The 7,552-nt window shown below is 39.4% G+C and overlaps 1 pseudogene; it reads right to left on the bottom strand.

Annotated features, from left to right (window-relative positions):
• Nucleotides 1-5,785: 5,785 nt before the first annotated feature.
• Nucleotides 5,786-7,293, bottom strand: LOC113248127 (7-methylguanosine phosphate-specific 5'-nucleotidase-like; annotated as a pseudogene).
• Nucleotides 7,294-7,552: the final 259 nt, after the last annotated feature.

Here is a 7,552-nt window from a genome sequence, read left to right as displayed (position 1 = left end):
ATCAGATGTGCAGAGCATCCTGTGACATTCATGAGAGACTTTTGCCTGAAGAAAGGAGGTAAAATCACAGAACAAAAAAAAGGTACTGTCATTAATGTGACTCTTAATCAAGCCATAGAGTTAGGGGCTCTTTCTGTATGAAACAAGAGCAGAACTGAAAAAGCTAAGATTAGAAACTAGAGCTGGACTATAAATTCAGCCTCACTTATGATATAATTAACCAATAATGATACTGCGATATTAAAACTATTGGTGGTCATTTATTTCACATTTAGTACTAATTGATCTTTTCCTGTGAAGTCTCTGGCTAAGTCATTTACTCTTTCTGGGCCTCAGTGTCTTTATCTGCGGGAAAGAGAATGAATTCTAAGGCACCGTCCAATTAAAGCTATAGTGATGGTTCTATGATTTGTGCAGTGTCAAAAATATTCTCCTAATATTGGAGTCTAATTAAAGTCAAGACTTAATAATAATCCTTGGGACAATGAAACAAAATAACTTAAGAGTCAGTTTCTGTTCTCAACAGTTACATGAACCCAGTTAATTACTCCCCTAGTATTATATACATTTGACCAATTTAAAAAGCTGCTGCTCCACTCACGTTTGCTTTCACATTTTTAAAAAATTGAAATGTTCACTTCAAATTAAAATTACCTGAAATTCATACATATTTTAAATTAGTCATATAGCATTTTTTAGGAAAAGGAAGAAGTATGTCATAAACTTTAGGAATTATTACTGTCATGATTAAATCTATAATGTTTATAAAATGTTAGCATAATTATTACAAGGGGAATAATTTTTCATCATTTTCCCTCTGGGATTTTTATTCTAGAATTTTAAAAAACAAGCCATTCAATTCCTTCCCCATGCTTTTTCTGGTATTGTAAGCGTGATTCGGGTTGGGAGATTTCAGCACTGATTATAGCCTTTGTCCTGTATGATTTGCATTTTCAGCAAGCTTCCTTCCCTGTCCTTTACCTTCTACCAATGAACAAATAATTTTTTTTTAAATGATTTTTTATTATATTATGTTAGTCACCATACAGTACATCCCCGGTTTCCGATGTAAGGCTTGATGATTCATTAGTTGTGTATAACACCCAGTGCACCATGCAATACGTGCCCTCCTTACTACCCATCACCGGTCTATCCCATTCCCCCACCCCCCTCCCCTCTGAAGTCCTCAGTTTGTTTCTCATAGTCCATAGTCTCTCATGTTTCATTCCCCCTTCTGATTACCCCCCCTTTCTTTATCCCTTTCTTCCCCTACCGATCATCCGAGTTCTTATGTTCCATAGATGAGAGAAATCATATGATAGTTGTCTTTCTCTGCTTGACTTATTTCACTTAGCATTATCTCCTCCAGTGCTGTCCACGTTGTAGCAAATGTTGAGAACTCGTTCTTTCTGATAGCTGAGTAATATTCCATTGTATATATGGACCACAACTTCTTAATCCAGTCATCTGTTGAAGGCCATCTCGGCTCCTTCCACAATTTAGCTATTGTGGACATTGCTGCTATGAACATTGGGGTGCATATGGCCCTTCTCTTCACTACGTCTGTATCTTTGGGGTAAATACCCAGTAGTGCAATGGTTGGATCATAGGGTAGCTCCCAATGAACAAATAATTTTAAGAAGTATAGACTTCCTTATGGAAAATTTCTGGGCATATGCTAATAAGCTTTAAATTAAAAATGGGATTATATAAATATAATGTGTGTGTGTGCATCTTAGTTATGTAGTTATGACTGGATATTAAATAAACAGAAATAAAAAGAGGTTAAGTAACTTCACTAGTGGCACACAGATACTAAGTGGTGGAGTGTGGATTCAAACTCCTTGCTGGGTACTGGCCTTAAGATCCTCTTGGATTCCACTTTCATTCAGATATCAAAGAAAAACAAGTATTGGGGCACATGGGTGGCTCAGTCAGTTAAGCCTCTGACTCTTGATTTCAGCTCAGGTCATGATCTCAGGGTTGTGAGATTGAGTCCATGTCACGTTCTGCACTGGGCACAGAGCCTGCATAAGATTCTCTCCCTCCCTTTGCCCCCTCCCCTGCTCTTAAAAAAAAAAAAGGAAAAACAAGTAGTTAGACATCCTATTTATTATCTTATAGCCTCATGTATCTGTGCACTCATGTATCTAGAGGTAAGCCCATTATGAATTATAAAGATGTGACCTAGATGTAGTAGACACATTCAGGGATATACATGAATATACATAACTCAACAGAAAAGATGTGCGCTTATAAAAAAAATCATTGATTGTGCACTACACATGGACACAACTCACCCCTTCATTTTAAATGTTAACATATCATACTCTAAGTCACTCTGCGTCATGATAAAATCCCAGATCCTTACGACGCTTACCCAGTAAATATGAGATTCCCTGTCACCTCTCCTGTACACAAATTGCTCCAGTGTTCCCCAACTCTCCCTATCTCCTATGTAACCATATCTCTCTTAGTACCTTAATTTTTAAAAAAAGTTCTCTGTATTACTATTCTCATTTCCCTGAGTTTGCACTGACACCAGCCACTGCAGTCTGACTTAGCCCCTACTCTTACACAGAAAATGCTCTCAATAAGATCAGAAGAGTGTACGATTGTCTTCTCTAACTCCATCTCTTTTAGCATTTGACACTCTTGACTTTGCTCCCCATGCTCTCAAATGTGAATTTGGTGACACAATTCTCCATTTGTTCAGTCTTTACCTTCCTGGGCCCTCCTTCTTATTCTCCCCAATGCATTCATATCTCAGTGCTAAAGAGAACAAAGACCGATTTCTCAGTTAGGTTGAATAATCATTGTGTTGTCTCATTCTCTTCAGATAGACAGGCAGTCAGGACAGTCTCTCTGAAGCATGCAGGTCACAGTGGCTGAGGGAAAAGTGAGCCCGGCAAAGAACAAACTGGCCACTAAAGCTTCTGCCATTTCATTTCTACCACATTTATTGGCCAAAGTTAGTCACATGACTGAGCCTGACTCCCATTGGGCAGGGAAATACCATCCTCATTCTGAGAGTGGAGGGAAAACAGATACTAGTGGGAAATACCACCACCTTCAAACTTTCCTTTTATTTACTGATTTATTGTTGGTGTTTCCTGCCCTAGATCTCTTATTTTCTTATGTGTTTGATCCTTATGGTAGAGTTTATCCACAGCCAGGGTTTGGGATCAACCTAGAAGCTGGTAAGCCTATAATTTCTACCTGAAATCTTCATCTCTTTTCTGAATTTCTGTCTCTGTGTCCAAGTGTGTATCCATCCAAGTTTTAGTGATTAAAGAGATAACTTTTAGGATTGTGTGGAAGGGTGAGAAAGTAGGATAAGACTGAGATAAGGATGGGCAGGAGGAAAATGGGAAGAGTCCAAGGTAATACAAATAAAGGTTCATATGTTTGGCAGGTTCACTTCTTAGTTGGAAGTTTTATTATATTTCTGTTTATCTGTAAAGTGGTAATAATAATAATTCCCACTTCATAAGTTGGTTCTGAGGACTGAATTCATATATGTAAAATGCTAAAAATGATGGTTGGCTTGTATAATCATTTTTTACCTCAGAGTTTTGGCATGAGAGGAAGCTTAGGTATTATTTATTCTAACCCTTTACTTCTACAGATGAGAAAAATAAGGTCAAGAAAAATGCAAAGATTGGCACAAAGTTGACAGCTAGCTATAGGTGGACCAGCTCTAGCATTCAGCTCTCCCAATGCTCCACTCATCCACATTTCAAGGATACCATATTGTCATTTTTTATGTGAACTATAAAAATTCGAAGGCAGGAATGCAAACCGATGTTATCCAGTCATAGTATAGATTTTCTTCTGATTGTACTCCATTGCTAGAATCTGACGTGTCTCATTATAAGTGCTACTCCATAGAGGAGTCATGTGCTGGAGAGTTTGCACTCTCTTAAGAGAAGCCAAGATCTTGTGGCAGGATTTGGTCTATCGGTTTAATTTGGAAAGTTGCACATAACTTTCTGGTATCCCACAAATTAAAGTAGAATTACTATAATTTAGTTCCTAAGAGTACTATGTGAAATCAAATTATATTGCATTACTATTGCTGTAGTTATCCTTAAAAAATATTCTTTTTTTTAAACCAGTATCAATATGTGGAAAAATTCAGAACTAGTCAAATGCAGCCAAAGTTTCTGTTTGTTATAAACAGAGAAGAATGTCTTGAATGTAATAAGTTGTTTGGGCAAATCTGTTTTTGTCTGCTGTGACCAACTCTGTCCATTATATCTGTGTCCATTATGGACAGCATGTAATTTAAGAACAGTGGTTTGTGAAGAATGAGGCAAATGAAGGTTGGGAGGGAAACCCAAGTTACTCTGTTAACCAAATTCATCTTAAAATACTTCTAATTTTTCAACAACCTACTACTCTCTGCATACTTGGCTTTACAATGTTACGAAATCAAAATGCTTTATTCGACTAAAATATATACTTCATAGGGGGAAAAAGATCCCCTCCCCTAGGATTACTTAATTTAAAAATTCTGTGTTGAGAAGATTTCAGAGAAATCTATAGATACCAGGCCCAAGAATACAGATATAATAAGTTACTTAACTAAAGATTATAACCTGTGAGCTTATGAATCTGTCAGCAGGTCTATTAGAAAAGTTGCCTAGTTTTAACCCTGGAGGAAGACATTATCTTCATTATGTTAGTCAGGAAACAGCACCACAATACAGACACTATCTCTGTTCTCCCAGACTGTTGTTCATACAAACGTCCTTTAAAAGACAGCCCAGGAAAAAGTTACCACTGGAAGTAAAAAAAAAAAAAAAAACCTATGGAGAATTGTCATCAAATGAGTTTGTTTCTTTTTATTGCTGTATAGTATTCCATGGACTAGACACACCACAATATATTTATCCATTCACTAGTTGATGCACTTTTGGGTTGTTTTTGGGTTTGGCTAATAAAGCTATTTAAAACATTCATGTATAATTTGTTGTGTGGACATTATGTGTCATTTATCTTGGTAAACATGTACGTGTGGGATTTCTGTATCATATGGTAAATACATATTTAATTTTTTGAGAAGGTCCCAAAATACTTTACAAAGTGGTTATCATTTTGCACTTCCAACAGCAAAGTACAAGAGTTTCAATTGCTCCACATCTAAGGCAGCACTTAATTTAAACCCCTCTACATATGAACTAGTATCTCTTTGTGGTTTTTATTTGAATTTTTTAAGGAATAAAACTATTAGATATTTTTATGTTATTTGCCTTATTTTATCATTGGTTAAATTTTCATTCAAAGCTTTCTTTTCAAGAATCTAGTTAATTGTCTTCTTAACAATGAGTTGTAATTGTTGACAAAGACACTCTTTGACCAAACTTCAGACAGAGTCTTCAGGCCCTCCTTTCGTTTTTAGTTAAGTTTTGTTTTGCTTTTCTTTTTCTTTTTTAAAAATTGCTGATCTTTTTCACCCATTAGATTTGTTTGAAGAACAGCTTCCCATGTTTAAAAAATTAGGAAAAAAAGAATCCCTGGACCAATTGGTCCCTAGAATACTAACACCCTGTAAGTCTTGTGTTCATCTGATTGGTCCTTCCACCTGACAGGACCTCCCACATACCTCCGGAGAATACTACAGAAGGTGCTGGGAAATTAGGGAGGGACATGGGCTCAGCAGCTGCACCACCCTGGACTCTTCTCTGTACTCACAGGGAGGAGCAGTGCTCCCAGAAGGGTGGCTTCTAGGTGAGGCTCCCTTTTCTCCATGGCCTGCAGCGCCTGGCCCATGCCTGCACACTCAGGAGACCTCCATCTCTCTCCAGTATCCACAGTGCAGGATGTGCTGTAGCAGCCTGTTGACCACGTCCAGTGTCTGGTCCTTCTCCAGCACAATGTCACAAGAGTCTGTGTTGTGCTTCTGCTGTTCTTCCACCTTGTCATTTAAGAAACCAATCTTGAGAATGCCCTCCACACTGGGGAACCCCATCAGCCATAGTGAGGTCTCCCATGGAGTCTCCCAGCAGGAGGATGTGGTTTTGCCCTGAAGCTGCTGGGAGTACCTGGAGTTCTCACAAACAGAGCTATTCTTGTTGTCTGTGCATATGACCTGGCTCTTGAATCCCTGTAGGAAACTGTCTTTCTCAGAGTCCATGTAATTAGACACAATGTAGATGATGGGGTGAAACACTTTCATCAGTTGGATAATCTCCTCTAGGATATCACCAATGCCTGTGGAAAAATGAAAAGGGGAATGTTATGTTGGCAGAGGGTATTGAGGAATGTCTTGTATCCCTCCCTTAGTATTACATTGGACTCTCTAACCACCAGGGCTATCTGAAACTTCTGAATCTTCTGCTGGCATGAAAGATCACATGCTTCGGTCCTCAAATCCATCATATGAAGTAACTTCTCTATGACCGTCCAGGTTGGGTCAATCTCAACTGGATAATAGTGGTGAAGGAGCCCCTTGAGCTCATTGCACTACTGCTCACTGATGATCTTGCTGCGATCTAGAATGTTGTAAGTCCATCACTTCTTACAAGTCCATCCATTACATGCAAACCTGCTCAAGATCGTGTCAGAATCAGAAATGGCCTGTAAGTGGTCTCCCCCACCCCTGTGGAGGGTGCCAACAATCTCTTGCACCTGCCCAGGCTGCCAACATTAGGACCCTGGTCTTCGTCAGGATGCTCACCTGTCCCCAGACCCAAGGGAAGCACTGACCCCAGCTCTGCACTGGGCACAGGGGCAGCTCAGGGCAGCTCAGCAGCTCTGTGATGAAGGGGGTTCTGGCCTGGCTCAGGGCGCCTACTGGCCGGGGTGGCATGGCAGGGTCTGGGGGTGGGAGCGCTTGGAAAGCCCTGGGGATCCAGGCCTGCCCCTCACATTTCCTTCTGCCTCTCCTCTTTGCCATGGCACTCCTGGCTCTCTTTTTGATTAGGCCTCACCCTTGGGCCTTGTCTTCAGCCTTCACAGTCCAGTTGTGGCAAGAATGTTGCTAACTTAGTTGATAGAGAATCCTCTCTCTTTGATATCTGATCACCCTTGATATCTGGTCAAAGTCCTCATCCTCCATTCTTGATGTCTAAGCCCTTGGCCTGCCTTTGGAAAGAATCTTGTACAGACAAGATGGTTCTTAAACAGACAGTCAGTTTAGCAAGAATAACCCTACCTTTGATATCCCTTCATAAGTGATTTTCCATCCACCAACCCCCTCACCTGCTTGATGTCTCTAAGTCCCAAGCTATCTCCGCTGTATTTAGATTTGGGCCGGATCTTTCTCAGTTGTGATAGTCCTAACACCATTTGAAATAGTTCTGAGCAAAGTCTTCCCTACTGTTTTAACAAGTGACAGAATAATTTCTTTCTTCCTTTCATTTTTTATATGGATATCCAGTTGTTTCAGAATTATTTATTGAAAGATTTTTCTTTCACTTTTGAAGTGCGTTAATGCCCGCGTTAAAAATCAAGTAATTGTATCAGTGTGGGTCTATTTTTGGACTTCATGGTACTCCATTAATCTGTTTGTTTCTCTTTTCATTAGTACCACACTGTCTTGGTAATT

This window comes from Ursus arctos, unplaced genomic scaffold, assembly GCF_023065955.2.
Source record: "Ursus arctos isolate Adak ecotype North America unplaced genomic scaffold, UrsArc2.0 scaffold_30, whole genome shotgun sequence".
In the NCBI taxonomy this organism is placed as follows: Eukaryota; Metazoa; Chordata; class Mammalia; order Carnivora; family Ursidae; genus Ursus; species Ursus arctos.
Note: the sequence above shows the minus strand (reverse complement) of the source record. Positions and strands in the feature narration are given on the sequence as shown.